The 15666-nt window shown below is 40.6% G+C and overlaps 1 protein-coding gene across 1 annotated transcript in view; it reads left to right on the forward strand.

Moving 5' to 3' along the window:
- Nucleotides 1–15666, forward strand: part of TMEM132C (transmembrane protein 132C) — a 201573-nt gene that overhangs the window by 149642 nt on the left and 36265 nt on the right. The gene's annotated exons all lie outside the window — the stretch shown is intronic.

Below are 15666 nucleotides of genomic sequence, written 5' to 3' on the forward strand. Positions count from 1 at the left end.
AATCTTTTCTTTGAACACTGTTCAGCAGATAATTAGATGAGTATTATTTCCTGGAAGTCCTAGTCCTCAATATATTCTTCCACTCTGAAGAGTAAAACTGCTACTCATATGAAATGAGGTCATGCCCAGCAATTTCCTGATACACAGTCTGTTAAGTCAGCAGAAAGCCTGGACTGCATTTCAAATCTGAGAGGGAAATAATTGTCCTCATTACCTGTCAGGTTGAACAGGGAATACATGTTTGAGCATCTGCCCTCTAAGGACTTGAGAACGTGTGTAAAGAAGAATTTTATGGTCAGGTTTTATTTTGAGGTGGATGCCTTCCAATACCAAACAATAGACATCACAATAGACTTCACATCTTCCTTTTCATTTCATGGAAGAATTCATCAGCTTCTTCTCTGCATTCCATATCTCAGAGAATCAAGATTTTAATATCCCTGTCAGGGTGCAGTGCCATTGCACTTGCATACAGGGTTCTTGTAGAGTTGTGTCTATTCTACATTAAAATTCATCTGCCTACAAGGGTTCCTTTAAGAACTGGAGGTCTGAATGAATGAATTTAGCCTTGTATAAATCATGTAAGGCAAAAGCCTTTATTCCCAACAGATTAGCAGCAGACACTCTGGGTTGTGCAAAGGGTTCAAACAATGAAATCATTAAACCTTTCTCTTTGCAAAGCTTTCTTGTGTTTATCTCATTTCTGTACCCTGTGATAACACATAGCTGGAGCCAAAATATACTGTGTTAACAGAATCCAGTTGGATGGGATACCAAAGTAAAATTGGCTTTGCTAGCAGGATATTAGTAGATAAAGGGAATTTTCAGAGTTTTCTCTTAGCTAACACTGCATATCCAGCCAGGGTGCTTTCTTCATTTAGGCATTAATCTCCAGCTGAGCTGATTACCTGGCACTTCTCCTGCTCAGAAACAAGAGTCACACCAAAAAGAGAGAGGGTGATACTGTACATGCTGAGAAGTCAGACCAGAGTCTTTATCTTCACTGCACACTGTAAAGCAGCAGCCCATTACTGTGTACAGAAATTAGATCTCACTGTTTATCAGCAAGTGGGTTTCGTAATCCTCTGGAGGGAAAGGAGATTTTGCTGATTTAAGCATGGGGTGTTCCTGCAGCAAAACTGCTGAAACACGAGAAGTCAAATCTGCCGTTCCAAATTTGTAAAGGTGGCCAGAAAACAAAGATGTTGTGGTGTGTTGGGATGCAGGATCTGATTGAGTCTCTGCCATTGGTCTGATGGGCATCCCAGTCAGTGTTTTGGGGATGAAAGCAGCAAACTTTTGCTTGGTTTGACTATAACATAAAGGTTATCTCTGACTCACGGAGTAAAGCACGTCTCATGTGAGCCATTCCAAACTTATGAAGCAAGAAAGATCATGTCTCTTTTATTGCCCTATGCCTGATTACATTACAAAAAAAGTAGTAAGATGAAAACCAAGTGGTCTTCAGAAGATTAGGGCAATTGTTGCTATGGTATTTTGGAGGAGATTAAAGAATTGACACTGTCAGCAAGAACTGAACCTGAAATTTTAAAAGAGCCTTATAGGACTTGGATCAGTGGAGCAAGTGGTGGGATAAAGCTGCTGAAAAATCAATGGAAATTCATCATATAGTCAAAAGAGAGGGTTTTAGTAGAATCCATGTTCCAGGGGCCCCACTACTGCACTAAATAGTGTGTACAAGTAAGAAACAGCAACATAGAAATGCTGCTACAGTGCACACTACAGTGAAATAATAGGAGCAAGAGATATCAAAACTGCTGGGCTGAAAGTAAGTGTAATAACTTTTCCCCGGGAAAAAAGTGACTTGTAAATTTGAGGTAAGTATATTTTTTTCCCCCGAGCTCAGAAGTTAATCAATCTGAGTAATTTTGGAGGACGTGTCACCCTTCAAGGTATTTGGAGAGAAAAATGAGACAGAAAAGTTAGGAAAACGTAATTCTGACTGGTTTGTTGCTTCCTAACTCTCACATGCCAGAATTTTAGTTAAGCGCTGTGGGGAGTGATGCTTCAAAGTAGATTCTAGTCAGACATATGTAGTACTCTCACTACCAAAATCTTGAGTGTGGCACTTGGGACAACCATCCCCTCAGTGCCATGCAGGCTGCATGAGATTCTGTATGTCTCACTCAAAGTATGAGACTAAATTTCTATGTTACATTTCCATCACTGAATAGCAATAGTTAACTCAGGCAAGATTTGTAAAGAGGTAATGTCATTTATTAGGCCATTTGATGCAGCTGGAGAAAGGTAGATGCACACAGTGCCTCCTTCAGATCTCTTGACTCACTTAAATCACAGCAGCTGTGAGATACCACAGCTACAGAAACTGGGAGGTGTAAAATTCATCAAGTAGGAGAGCTAAATAAGAAAATAAAATAATTGCTTAAGGCAAAGCAGAAAATATGTCCCACTGTCTGCTGACAGGAAGAATCTACTGTCCGAGTTGTGCCCTATTCTGGCTTTTTTTTTTATTTCATCTTGCTTTTTGCAGGATCAATTAGGAAAGTGCTTTCACAGGAGCTTAATTAATTATCTGCTAAGTTGCTTTTGAAAACCTCCTCAATTAATCACAAGTAACCTCAGAACTTGCCAATTAAGCTGTACAAGGTTTTTTTAACTTTCCACAAATTTTCCTCAAATTTCTATCCCATCATGAGCAAATGTAGCCAACTACGTTGATTTTTCCACTTGACTAGATTAAAATACCCCAAATTGGTCACATCTATAGTATGTGAACACACAAAAATTCCAGTGAAGAGATCTGTATGTTTGTGTTCAACATGAGAACACGTTTTGGGAAACTCAGCAAGAGATTTCTTTCCATGCTTTAAATGGATAGTGCATGTTTTTAATAGTATTAAATTTTGCTTTGGGATGGAACAAGGTAGAAAACCTGTGTGTAAGTGCACTGTTCAATGCCAATAAGGCACATTAATATTAAAGGAAAACTCCTTCATGGGAGGAAGATGGGGAATCAATGGTTTAATATTTATGCAAGGCCATTTGGGTCCCTGTATATGGAACTAGTAGTCCTTCAGCAGCAGGATAAACTCTCTCTGAAGTTGATCCCTGTCTGTGACTTGCATAAAATACAGATATTTGTAATGTTGAAGCATAAACTCAATGGCAGGAGTTTACTCTGAGAGTTCTAGTCTAAATTTGAAGACATTTGTCACCATGAGAAGCCATGCAACTTGCTTATCCATGAGTATTTCCTCTTTAAAAAAAAAATAACACTAATACTGGTTTTCAGTGGGTCTTTCAGGTTTCATTCATCAGAGTCTGTAATGCATTGATAATTCCTTACAAACAAACCAAAGTTGGAACAGCTCTCAGGCATCTCTGGAAGTTTCTTGCTGCTCTTTCACACCTCACGTGCTCAGGAGTTTGTCTCTTCTCCTCAGCTGTACCAGTGGGCCTCATAAAAGATATAATAATCTGCCTTTCTACTGATATAAAAGCATCTTTTCCTTGTGAAACAGCATCCTATTAACTTCTGGTTAATCCAAGTTCCAAGTGTTTGTGCAGAGTAACCTGGCAAACCCAGCATTAATGTGTAGCTGCTCATCAGGCAGGACAATTCCACACCTGCTTTTTGCTCAGTGGTAGTTGTTCATTAGGAAGTGCTTGGTCTGTGTGTTTCTTTGCATTCTGAACTCAGTGTGTTGACATTCCTGCTGCAGAAGCAGGAGAATGGACCTGCTGCAGAGCTGTGACTCAGCCAAAACCGCTTTTGACACTTTTATGTGTGTTTGTTAACTTGCTTTCCTTGAAAACAGAGATGATCAAAAACTTAGCTCCCGAAGCAGTGTTGTTTTATGCACACATTTATGTATGCCATTCCCTAAGGTAAAGGGTTTTTTAAGGTATTTCACTGTAATGAAGTCCCTGTAATACCATTTTAAAATATGGACCTGAATAAATAGAGTTTTCATCCCTGCACAGTCCGTGAGTTCACACCATAAAGCTCTGTCTGGTTCAAGGTCACACAAGTGCAGAATCCTCACTCCTGTTCATCTTTCAGTCTTGAAGGAAGCAGGGCCAACAGGCACTGAGGAGCTTTCCAGAAGATAAAATCCATTTCCTGGTTTGCTTATCACAAACAAACAAACAGATAATCGATGTATCAGGCTTTTCAGCTGACAGGTATTGCCTCAGATAATTTAGTTATGGATCGCATAAAATGAACCTGTGAGCTGAAGGAAATTTATTTTATGTAAGACTATCCTATTACTGTTAGTAATAGTAACTGGGCCAATTTAAATGAACTGTGAAGCCCTAAATAGTACCATGAAGTCAGGAGTTTTTAGAGCCCAGTTACCACACTGAGTGCTCTGTGTGAAACACCAGAGTTACAATCTCCTGATGTTAAGGGAGAAGCAGTGACTGAGATCACTTCTGTGCCTACAATTTCCATCATGGCAGGTTCAATTGTTTAAACCAGGATAGCATTCCTTCCTGACTTATGGTGGATATAATTTCACTGCAGATTGTGCCATTGCTCTCTGTTTATAGCAGAAGAACTCAGGAGCCTGCATACCTGCTTATTAATTGGCTGTGTCACGTAGTGCACTAGGCTGTGACTAGCAATGCTTATTGATTAATCTTATCTGTGAAGAATTGGCTCTTTTGTTGTCTGCCCATCAGGAAACAAAAGCAAAAAAACGGATGAACTGTTGTTCATTGATCTTAAATTGGTCAGAAGATGCAGGCAACGGAGAGAATTCAAAATGACTCATTTCAACAGCGCCTTTTTAAGTCCCAGTCTTCATTTCTACAGCCCTTGCACTTTTGCCTCTAGCTTCTGTTTTGCTTTTCTTTACTACAATCACATTCAGTCCTACCTTTTGCAGGAAATGAGAATGGATCAATAAGGCTATCTCATCTGGCTGGAATTAATATTTCCATTGGATCAAGTTGTATGTCATTTTCTATGCAGCACAAGAGTATGAATAATTTCCTCTTCCAGCAGCCCTCATATCTGACAATGCTCTTGAATTTGAGATTTTAAAATGCTGAGGAGAGGTGGGGCCAGCTAGTTTCCAGATTTTTAAAGATCTCTGAGAGATATTAATATGAAGCTTAAATAACAGGAGCCTCTGTGCTGGTTCTCAGCATTACAAGTTGGCTGGAGTCAAGTCCACATTCTGCTGAAGGTAATTCTGGTGTCAATTCGTGGCACTATGTTGTGTCACATGTGGATTCTGGAGATCATTTTGTTCTTGTGATGCACTGGGCAGGATTTGGGGACTGCTCTAAGTGTTGGTTCAGGTTTATGATGCTGCTCCATCAGAAGAAGACATCTTAAATAACAGTTTATATTTGAAATGACAGCTGGTTAAAATTGTGGTTGTTGAACATAACCACAAAGGCAGTTTCACAGCTGCCACACACGTGTGAGCAGAGACCACGCAGAGCCAGCAGAAAGTGAACTCTGGTCCCCCATGATGTGCCTGAGAAGGACATTCCAGGGCTGGCTATTTTGATGCTCAGGGCTGTATTCACCCTGTGTACCCTCCCTGCTGCCTTCACAGCCAGATCAGATGGAGGAGGGCAGAGAGGCACTTCTCAGAAGGAGCAGGAGACCAATTTCAGGGGCTGATATTCTGCAAAAGTTTGCAGCTGGCACAGGACTGGAATTTAAAAGCAAAGAAGTTCCTAATTTGTGAGACTGTAGTGTGTGTTAAGCATTTCAGGCTTTGACCAGAGTTCACCCATGGCCAACACAGGGAGGCAGATACTGTGCCTGACTGAACCTCCTGCAGCACAGCACTTCTGCTGCCAAGGATTTGAGAGGAATGTAAAAGGAGATGGAAGAACATTGCAGGGCTTTGTTCAGGAGCTGCTGCCAGAGCTGGGAAGGGAGCTGTACTCAGCAGTCTCCACTGCTAGATTTTGCCTTGTCCTGTGGAAGTTAATGTCCTAGTGCTCATCTAAACTCGAGCTTTCTCATTACCTTTAGCTAACAAACACTTGTCTTGACTTAACTCATAAATACATGTCCAGGCACTGTCCAAACTAATTCCAAACAACAAACATTTGTGGTTTACCCTAGAGAGTAAAGGTGTCCACCACCTCCTCCTGCTGTCACTTAAGGGAGATGACATCTGAACAGTGTCTGCCAGAGCAGACCAGGTGTGTTGGCAGACAGAGCCAGCTTGAGCATTAGTTGGGATAGCCGTGACCTTTACTGAAAAACAGGAGCAATTTCTCTTAATTGGCAGCTTCTAATGATGATTTTCATCTGTAAAGAGAATTTTAAAATTTCTGGGGAATGCCTCACTCTTCACAGTCAGGTGAAGTATTTACTTAGCAGAATTCTGAATTGTTTGGGCTGGACTCTGATTAATGAGGTCCTGAGGTGTTACAGCTTGGACACTGAAACTATTGAGACAACAAGAAAATGCTTTACTCTAATGGAAGATAATGAGGGAGCATAGGGGGGAAAATCACCAGGTATTTTATAAGCTTCAGTGTTTTAATGAGCTACCCCCAAACATTAAATCCAAGCAACTTTTCACCTTTGGTTTGCTCTCAGTTGCATGTTTGCCTTACCCTGCTTTCAGTTTGCAGTTCATTATCCAGCCAGACACTCATCACTGAGGATGTTTGTCATGGAATTCATTAGGAATCTGTACTTCAAACTCAATAGTTCTGCTTGAGGGAGATAAAAGACCAAAACCCAGGACAGGGTTCAGCACAGTCCTGGGGAGAAAGCTGGCATTGTGCTTCTGGCTCTTTCCTTCTGCAGAAGCTGCTAAAAGACATGGGGAGCAGCAGTGGGGATGGGATTTGATCTGTTCATAACCCCAGAATCAAAAGGGTACCAAAACTGCACCAAAACTTGGACTACCAGCAAAACTAACCTTTCTAAGTTAGAGGGGCTGTATGCAAAGGTCTTCCTGCACTGCCCAAGCTCTCCATGTTGTTGCACATGTGCTGAAATGAATGAACAGACCAAAATTTGTACCCTGTGGCTGTGGCCCCGTTGCTGTGGTGTGTCTTTAGACCACAGTTAAACTGCAGGGCCCAGCAAAGTAAATCAGCACAGGCAGTGAACAGTCAGGATTGGCTTTCCCTCAGAAGCAAATCATGCCTGATATTTAAAGCACCAGCACCATGACATGACCATCAGCAAGCCAGCACACTGGGGAGAGAGGGAATTTCAGCAAGCAAATGGAAAAAAAAAATGTACCACTGGCATTAATTTTAATCAGGTCCAAATCATCTGATTTGTTCTCTGTGGTTTTTTTTCTCTAGCAAAGCTGATTGTCTTTCTGCAAGATTTGTTACCTCACAGAACAATAATATAAGGCTGTAATGATGTAATTTATGGCTGCAATTTGCTTTTGGAAATCCTCTATTAGTAAAAAATAGCAACAGCACAGTTTTATTAATTAGAGTGGGTGAATATTGAATGCTGACTGTCAGTACCAGGATTAGTGACTGTGTTGTGCTCTGCTCTCCAAGGCCCTGTAGGACCAGAGCTCTGCATGTTTTGGAGGCTCTGAAATGAGTATTTTGCTTAAACTAAATAAGTGTAAAAAAATAATTCAAGTTCACTGGGAAGTTTGAGAAAATGATAGAGGGAAACATTAGCCTGTAAATTCAGTATTGAAAAACACACCAGTGTGTTACTGTACCACATAATGTGCTCACATCTAGGATGGTTCTGCAGCATAGCACATTTATTTATACCTTTTACTCCCAAAGTACTTCTTGCAGTTCAAACCTTAAGGTTCATTACTGAGTTTTAGTCTCAGTGTGCCATTCCAGGGAGATCCACTCTATCTTTTTTTTTCTTTAATGTGGACATTTTTTACCTTGGCATAACACTTTTATTTTCATTTGCATAAACCAGACTTTACCAGGACGTGGATGGGGAGAGACGATGGTGGACAAAAATCACCTTGTGTGATTTAAAGGTGAATTCCCTTCCTTTTGTGTTCTGAAACGGTGCACAACTGGCTGAAATCCAAAAGGCTTGCTATAACCTCTTTGTGATCTTGAGTTCTCATTTTGGAGAGCTAACAGAAGGTAGAAGGCCTCCTGCTGCATGTATTATGTCAGCAGCAGAAACCAAAGAGATCAGTCTTGGACCCGGCCGTACTCTTGAATCATTTTGTGCAGGGTACTACGTGCCTGTGTGCCAATAGCAAGGGAAGTTTTTATAGGGCTTTGCTGCTTGGCTTGAGCCAGCAGAGAAGACTCTGTTTTAGGTTCTGGATCTGGGACAAAATGTCAATTGGAAGCGTTGAAAAGCAGTGACTAAAGAGCAGAGCTGCCAGCTGGCACCAGGTATCCTGCGGCATATGTTTTAAGGATGCTTGGAATCTTCAGGAGTGAGATTGGTGTGGTAATAAATAAGTCATTTGAGACTCAGTAATTCCTCCTCACTGCTCTTACCTCATTCAAATTATGGACTACTCATTAAGCACTGGGAGACTCTGATATGCAAAACCAGGAATGGTCTGGTGGACTGGGAGCCGCAGGTCTGGAGTTGGTTTCTGCCTCTTTTTTTGGATCTTTGGCTCAGGCTCAGAGCAGGTTTAAAACAGTCACAGTGGTTCATATTTCCTACGTTACAATGCAAGTATTTGGCTTACAGGGTCATTCTCTATGAAGGAAAATTCCCTGCTTAAGCGTGGATGCCAACCTCAGTACTGACAGTGCCGTTCTAGTCCTGAAGAGTAAAAATATAAGTGAGGCAAGGTTTGTGGCTCGAGGTGATGTCTTTTATTAGGCCATCCAAGAGCTGGAAAAAACAGCCAAGCTTTCAAGTGCACAAATCTTTTTTCAAGTCTCTTTCAGCGTTGTAAGTTGCTTTGAGATGCTCAGATAAAGTTAATGGTGACTGGGCTTGCTTCAGGTTATGGTAACAACTAAAATACTGCTTTAAACAAATGGATCTGATCCCTTTGTCTGTCATATCCGTGACTTATACAATGATCATAGCAACCTATTTTAAGGATGGTTCTCTGGCCATGAGCTTTCAGCCAGCAGGATCTTGACAAGCAACCCCTGAAGGTAAAACATGTTTTTACTTGAGGAAGGAGGAAATAATTGAATCTGTGATTATACATACTGTATATATTTAATTTACCTCCATCTAGATGTATGCCAGGTTTAGTTTCTATATATTATAAGGGCCACCAGTCTATCAGACATGTGTCTGATCAATAATTTAATTTTCCTGTGTCACTCTCTCATCTTTTTAGCTGCACTAAGTTTCTGATGTCTGTACAGTATCTGCACTCATTGATGCAAATAATCTTGTTCCTGCCTTCTATGTGCTTATGTGGACCTGCTATGAAGTCAGTGAAATCAATAAACCATTTGAAAAGGAAAAATCCTGTAGGTACAAGGATAAGAATTAATAATGCCTATTTTCTGCATTTTTATTACTACTTTTTCATAGCAGTGTCGTAAGAATTAGTTGTGTCTCTGTTTCAGATTTTGCTTATGGAGAATTAAAACTGTACAGCCAATATAAGAAAGGAGCAAGTAGAAATATTCTCTTGCTGATTTCAAAATAGACTAAATTAAATTGAAATACTGAAGCAGAAGCTGCCTACTTCACTTGTGCTGTGGTTTAAATAGGGTTCTGACATCCACAAACTTCAGCCAAGAGCATGGACAAAAATTGAGGACCGTTAGGGACTTGTAGGAGATGAATACTGTCTGTTAGAAGGAGAAAGTAACTAATTAATAATCCGTGACATATTAATCTACACAAATAAAACAAGTTCACAACCTCCACAGCAGCCATAAAAATCATCCATGTATCATGCAGTACCCCAGTCACTTAAAACGAGACATTGTCCTTGGGACTTAATCCTTGAAGTCCATAAAGCATTTAAAATTACTGCACCCCAGCTGTAGAGTGCAGACCACCCCACACTCAGATCAGTGCAGTGCCCATCCCTTGGGGCAATCAGGGTAGATAAGATTTTACCTTGATTTTCCAATTTGAATAGTTTTTTCATCGTTATTCATCGTCATTAGTTTATTCTTGTGGCTTGGAACACTGTACAAAACTTGGTTCCCATGCAGTAAAATCTGGGGGCTCCACCTGAAGTTCCAGCAGTGAGTTATAAGTTATAGAAGGCACCAAATTTCATTGACTAAGAAGAGTTTCTACTTCCCCAGTTAATAAATGGAGTGAGGGCAGAGCCCCTCTGTACAGGGGGAGCTGAAACACAAGAAGGCAGATGGGAAAGTTGCACAAAATTCAGGGGGAAGCAAGAAGGAGGTGATCCAGATGCCTGCAGGGAGGTGTCTGATACCATTAAAGATGCTGCAGAGTCTGAACCATCCATTCAGGGCTACCAGGCATGACACAGGACCTACAGGAGACCTGTGCCCTTATGGAAGAGCATCTGGAGGCCAGGCATGATACCTGAGAGCATGGAAATGGCACTGTGCTCTTAGACACTTCAGTCTTTTCCCAGAACTGCAGATTGGGAATTGGATCTGCCGTGAAGCACGTCCCCAAAAGTACCCTGGGGGTTTTTGTTCGTTTGGTTGTTGTTTGGGGTTTTTTTCCTGTAACTATGTGGGTATCTTCAGTGTGCAGTTTACCTTCTCAAAGGATATACATCCTTGGTAGCTTTTCCTGCTGCTGCTGAAGAATCCACTGCAAACAGAAGCAGCTAAAAAGTGTACATAAGTATTTGTAAATATCAGGCCCTCACTGAAGGGCTTCTTTAAGCTTTTTTTTGAAGGTTTTAACTCCCATCTTTCAGAAACCACGTTAAGATTCCCATCTTATGTGGTTTCATATCAACCACAGGGAACATCTGCAATGTGTGAAGGGATAAACTGACAACAGCAAAAGTATCCCTGTGATCCAGATCATCCCTAAGTGCTGGAAAACCCCCTCTAATCATGTCTTATTAGCCTAATGGCCACTTACATCCATCAGTTTTGTCTGAGTAGGACCCCAGCCCTTCAGGTGGAAGTCAGCAGAGGTTTAGAGAAGTGCTTGGGTCTGACTACAGGAAAGCACATTAGTGGGGGTTCTTTGGGATTTACTCCATAATGCTTGGTGGAATGGACCTTGGCTTTGCTGAAAATGACTGTTGATTTCAAAAGGGTCAGGCTGAAAAAAATTGTTTGCAAAATATTTATGCTAAGAAAGAACTGGGATGGAAAAATGTTATATATAAAATGAAAAGTACAGCCTCTATCTGCCTGTAATCAAGTTTGTGGTTTCTATTAACACAGGATGCCTCGTAGTCTTGCTTCCATTATAGCTGGGGATGTATTTGTGTGCTCACATCTGCACATACATCACATACATCACATACATACAGCCTGTATTGTGTGTGCACCCATTCTTGTGTCCTAAGATGCTTCTGTATTTTCAATCTGCAACTGCCTATTGATTACAGCTATTACAGCAATATTATTACAGCTATAAAGCCAACTCTATAACAGGGGCCACAGGTCTAAATGAAATGAACATGGGAAGAATTTCAAATTGCTAATGCAAATTGCCTTTTTACGACCAGTCGTCACAGGCTGGAGGCACCACCAGAGCTGCTCTGGTCCTGCCTAATGGTGGAGCAAACCCAATTTCACTGGGGCTCCATTTCCAAATAACTTCCTCAGACTTGTGAAAAAGGAAAGTAAATGACTGACAGATCTTGAGAAAATACCCTTAAATTGACAAGCTTTGTGTATTAGTCTTTATGCAACGAAAGGGAACTGTAAGCCATGAAATTATTTCAGCTAGAAAATAATATAGAGCTCCATCCTTGGCTGCTTAAGCATCCATGAACTAGTCCATTATAAGATCACCAGGTGGCTATTGCCTTTCTCTCCCATTCAGGCTTTACCAATATTCCCTTTCCCATCTGTGATAAACTTAATAGGACCATTCAGCAATGGAGAAAACATGAGAGGTGTTCATCATAGCCCAAAGCTTCCTCGGACAATTATTCCTTGGATGTTTGAGTAAATGAAAAGCTATTTTTGTGATTACAAAGGATAGAATGTGTTGCAGTTTCCAGGGCTATTTTATTGGCCTGGCTTTTGCTATCTGTAACAAATATTTATCCTTTCCTGGGAGTGTTGTAAGTAGCTACATTCACTGAGCTAATGCTCTGAATATGTTTTCCCTCTGCTCTGTTTTCCAAGCTCTCTTCGAAGGGTGTTTATTAGCTAAAAAATTATATGTATGACTAGGCATTGTAGATATTGTCATATGTCTACTGTAGATGAAATGTGTATAATTTATGCATGGCATGAATGCATAAAAGCATAAGTTTTGAAGAGGACTTAGGACAGTTTATTGCTTGTATTTATCAAGTGTAAGTGTATTCATAAGCATCTGCAAGTATACTTATATCCATAAGTAGCAATGCTCTGAGGCAGCAACAGTGATGGTTCTCAAGTGTGTTGGTCTCAGAATAAAGGCTTTTAACCTGTCACTTCACAGCTTTTCATCTGTTTGCATTTTCTATGCTAAAAATAACCATTAATGCTGGAGTTGGAGTATCTTAGGTAATCACTTACATTTCAAGCCGTAACTGCAATTTTTTCTCTCTCTAGATAGTGTGTTTCCTACATAAGTGCTTTCATTTCTAAGTCAATTTAGCAAAATATTGAAAGTAAGGAATGAAATGTCACGAAGAGGAGCAGGTAGTTACACATAAGCATCTCTTAAAAAATCAGGGTGATTTTTTTCATTTACTTCTAAGTTTAGTTAGAGAAATAAAACGTGGGCTTCTGCTTCACATCTTCTCCAGTCACCTTTATGTCCTTATTCTATATTTTAAGTGGTTATAGAAAGATGAAATGTGGGCTTCTGCTTCCCATCTCCTGCAGTTGTCTTTAAAACTTTTTCTACGTTTTAAGTGGTTCCAGAATTTTTTCCTTTGAAGTAATTTTTCAGTTACTCTTCCTCCACGCAGCAGGAAATACCGTCTTTCTTTGAAAATGCACATTGGCCACTGGATCCTGACATATCTGTTTTAGTCAACAGAAAATAGGGACAGCTTTAGTGTAATACTTGGGTTTTTAGTGAGCTGTTCCTAATTGAATTTGGTGTCACAGCTCCTGCAAAGCTGAGGGGCCTCCAGCCAGAGGCTCAGTCGCTGTTGATACATGTTGGTTATGATAGGCACTCACAAAAGACAAACTGTGCACATTTGCAGCTTTTAAGATGCAAAAGGAAGACACAATCAAGCATGAAAACGTTCGGTTGATTTTCTTTCATGTCCTTATTAATTTGCATTTCCCGTCACCTGGGGGGGTTACATTATCGGGTAAGATCATCTTGTCGGAGTAATTTAGGGTGGGAGGAAGGTTTGGGGTTTTTTCTTGAGGCCTTGGTTGGTTAAACAAAAGCTCTGAGTGCAAGTGTAACACGTTGTCAGGGGTGAGCTGAGCGTGTTCCCCTGCCTGATCCGAGCAGTGCATCCGTCCTTGGCAGGTGGGAGGAAGGAGTTTCGGGGGCTGTTCTCACCATCTGCAGTCTCAGAGGAATCTGTCTGACATCTCCCTCCTTGCAGAAGGTTTGCTGGTTGTGGCTGCTGCAGGGGATGCCTCTCCAACCCACTGGGTGATTAGTTTTGTCCCTCACAATTCAGGGATCTGGATATTCTGAGCTCCTCCAATGCAGGTTCCCAGAGGAGTCAGTAATCATTGCTTAACCAAATCCATCCTCTCTGGGGGAAAAGGACCACGTGTTTCTGATTCCACCTTGCTTTATGATGGGTAAAGACAAGTTTTAAGGTAAAAGAAAACAAAGGGTTTATATATTAAAAAAAATTAAAAGCTACGAGGGATCAAATGAAGAGCCATTTAAATTGGTATTTGGGGGTCTATACTTTATAAATAAAAGTAATTTGATTTTTTGTTTTGTTTTGATAGGACACTGGGGCTGTGTATTTCCCCAAATATATTTGGAAAACAAAATGGAAGGAAAACTACAACACTTCAATATTTTTGAAGTGTTTTATTCAGCAAGAAAAGCAAAACCAAACCTGTGTCAGATGACATGGGAATGATTTTTCTCATTCCTAGGTGTGTTCAGAAAACAACAAGAATCAGGTATTCACCAAGATGAACTGACAATCAGTTGATCTGGTTGCCTTTTACCTCCTTGGTGTAGAAACAGTCCCTCATTATAGTCACTGCTCAGCATATTGACATCCAGCTATCACATGGAGCCAAAATGGGGTTACTTTGAGAGAAATGTTAAATACAAGTAGCATTGACATTCAGGCAATGGAACTTTACTGGTAGAAATATTAATGGAAGTGCTTAGATCCTGATTCCACAAGGGAGAGGAAATAAGATTTCCTGGTTAGTCTCAGTGCCTGTGGCAAACTATTACAGCTCCAAAATTAAGTTTTGAATTGGTGTTGTGAACTGCATGTGATAAACTTAGTATGACAAATACAGAGAAGTAAATATTTACTCCTGAAGCCAATTTGTTAAAAGGAATCTGAATTCGATTCTCAGGTGTTCAGAAGTGGAAGAAGTGACAGGACCTTCAGAGGTTTTATAGTTCTCTGGCTGTGGTGGGTAATAAGGATTCTTCATTCCTCTCAGTTCCAAACATTGGAAGTGAAGGACTGATTATCCCTCATCAGCAGATTGTAGGAAGCTGCCTTGTCTGCCAGTATAATTCTGTTTCCATAAGCTCTGAAGAAGGGGCATTTTTTAGCCCACAGCATAAAGCAAAATTTCTCACTCTCCTTTTTGGAGGATTCATCCTGATTATAAACCAGTGTGACCACTGCTCATTTTTCTGCCAGCCAGAACAACATTTATGGCCTTTGCAAACAGGAAGGTTATGCTGATAAGATTTTAATTTTTTTATTCAAAATTACAAACACTAAGAAGTGAGATTATCATGACAACAACCTGGGTAGAGTCCAGACCTCTGTATGTGACTTTGGGTCAATGTGCCCTTCATACCAATGCACAGATCTGATTAATGACTTTATAACGTTTTTCCATCATTTTATGCCATTAACTGTAAACAGAACAAAGCAATTAGTTGATCCAGTCCCTTCTTGCTTTTTAAGGGATACTCACTTTTGGCTGATGATAGAATTACATTCAGCAACACAGCCTGCATCTGCTAAATCAAAGTGATCATTGGCCACGTTCCCTTTTGCATGTCTGAGTGCTAACAGGGTGGATTCACTGCTAGGAAAGTGTGGATTAGTCATCCAAGAATCCAAAGGTATTTTTCTGCATCCCTGTCTCTTAATATATTCCACATTCCCCTTTTCTGTCTGCAGAGCATAATTTATCAGGACTCAAAAATTCCACAGGCAGGGTATTTGAAAACTGTACAAGCAGGGAAGAAAATGGAACGATCTGTTGCTAAAATAGGGGGCCAGTCATTAAGATTTATCTCAATATGGAGACTAAACAGAGACAGGATCGTTGATTGAAAGGGCATTGCATGTGCAGAACACTGAGTTCTCCTTTTGAAGAGACACTTAGATCTTCATCATAAATTACATCGTTCACAAAAGCTACAGGGAAGATTGTGCTGGGCCCCAAAAATTCCCATCCTGGCTGAGCCTCATTTGCTTCCTCTCCTTCTGGTCCCAGGAAGCTGCCACTGTTTTTCTTGCAGGAGAAATTAGTGAGGGCCCCCAGCCTAGGCTGTGCACTCGT

The sequence above is a fragment of the Chiroxiphia lanceolata genome, chromosome 18, assembly GCF_009829145.1.
Source record: "Chiroxiphia lanceolata isolate bChiLan1 chromosome 18, bChiLan1.pri, whole genome shotgun sequence".
Lineage (NCBI taxonomy): Eukaryota > Metazoa > Chordata > Aves > Passeriformes > Pipridae > Chiroxiphia > Chiroxiphia lanceolata.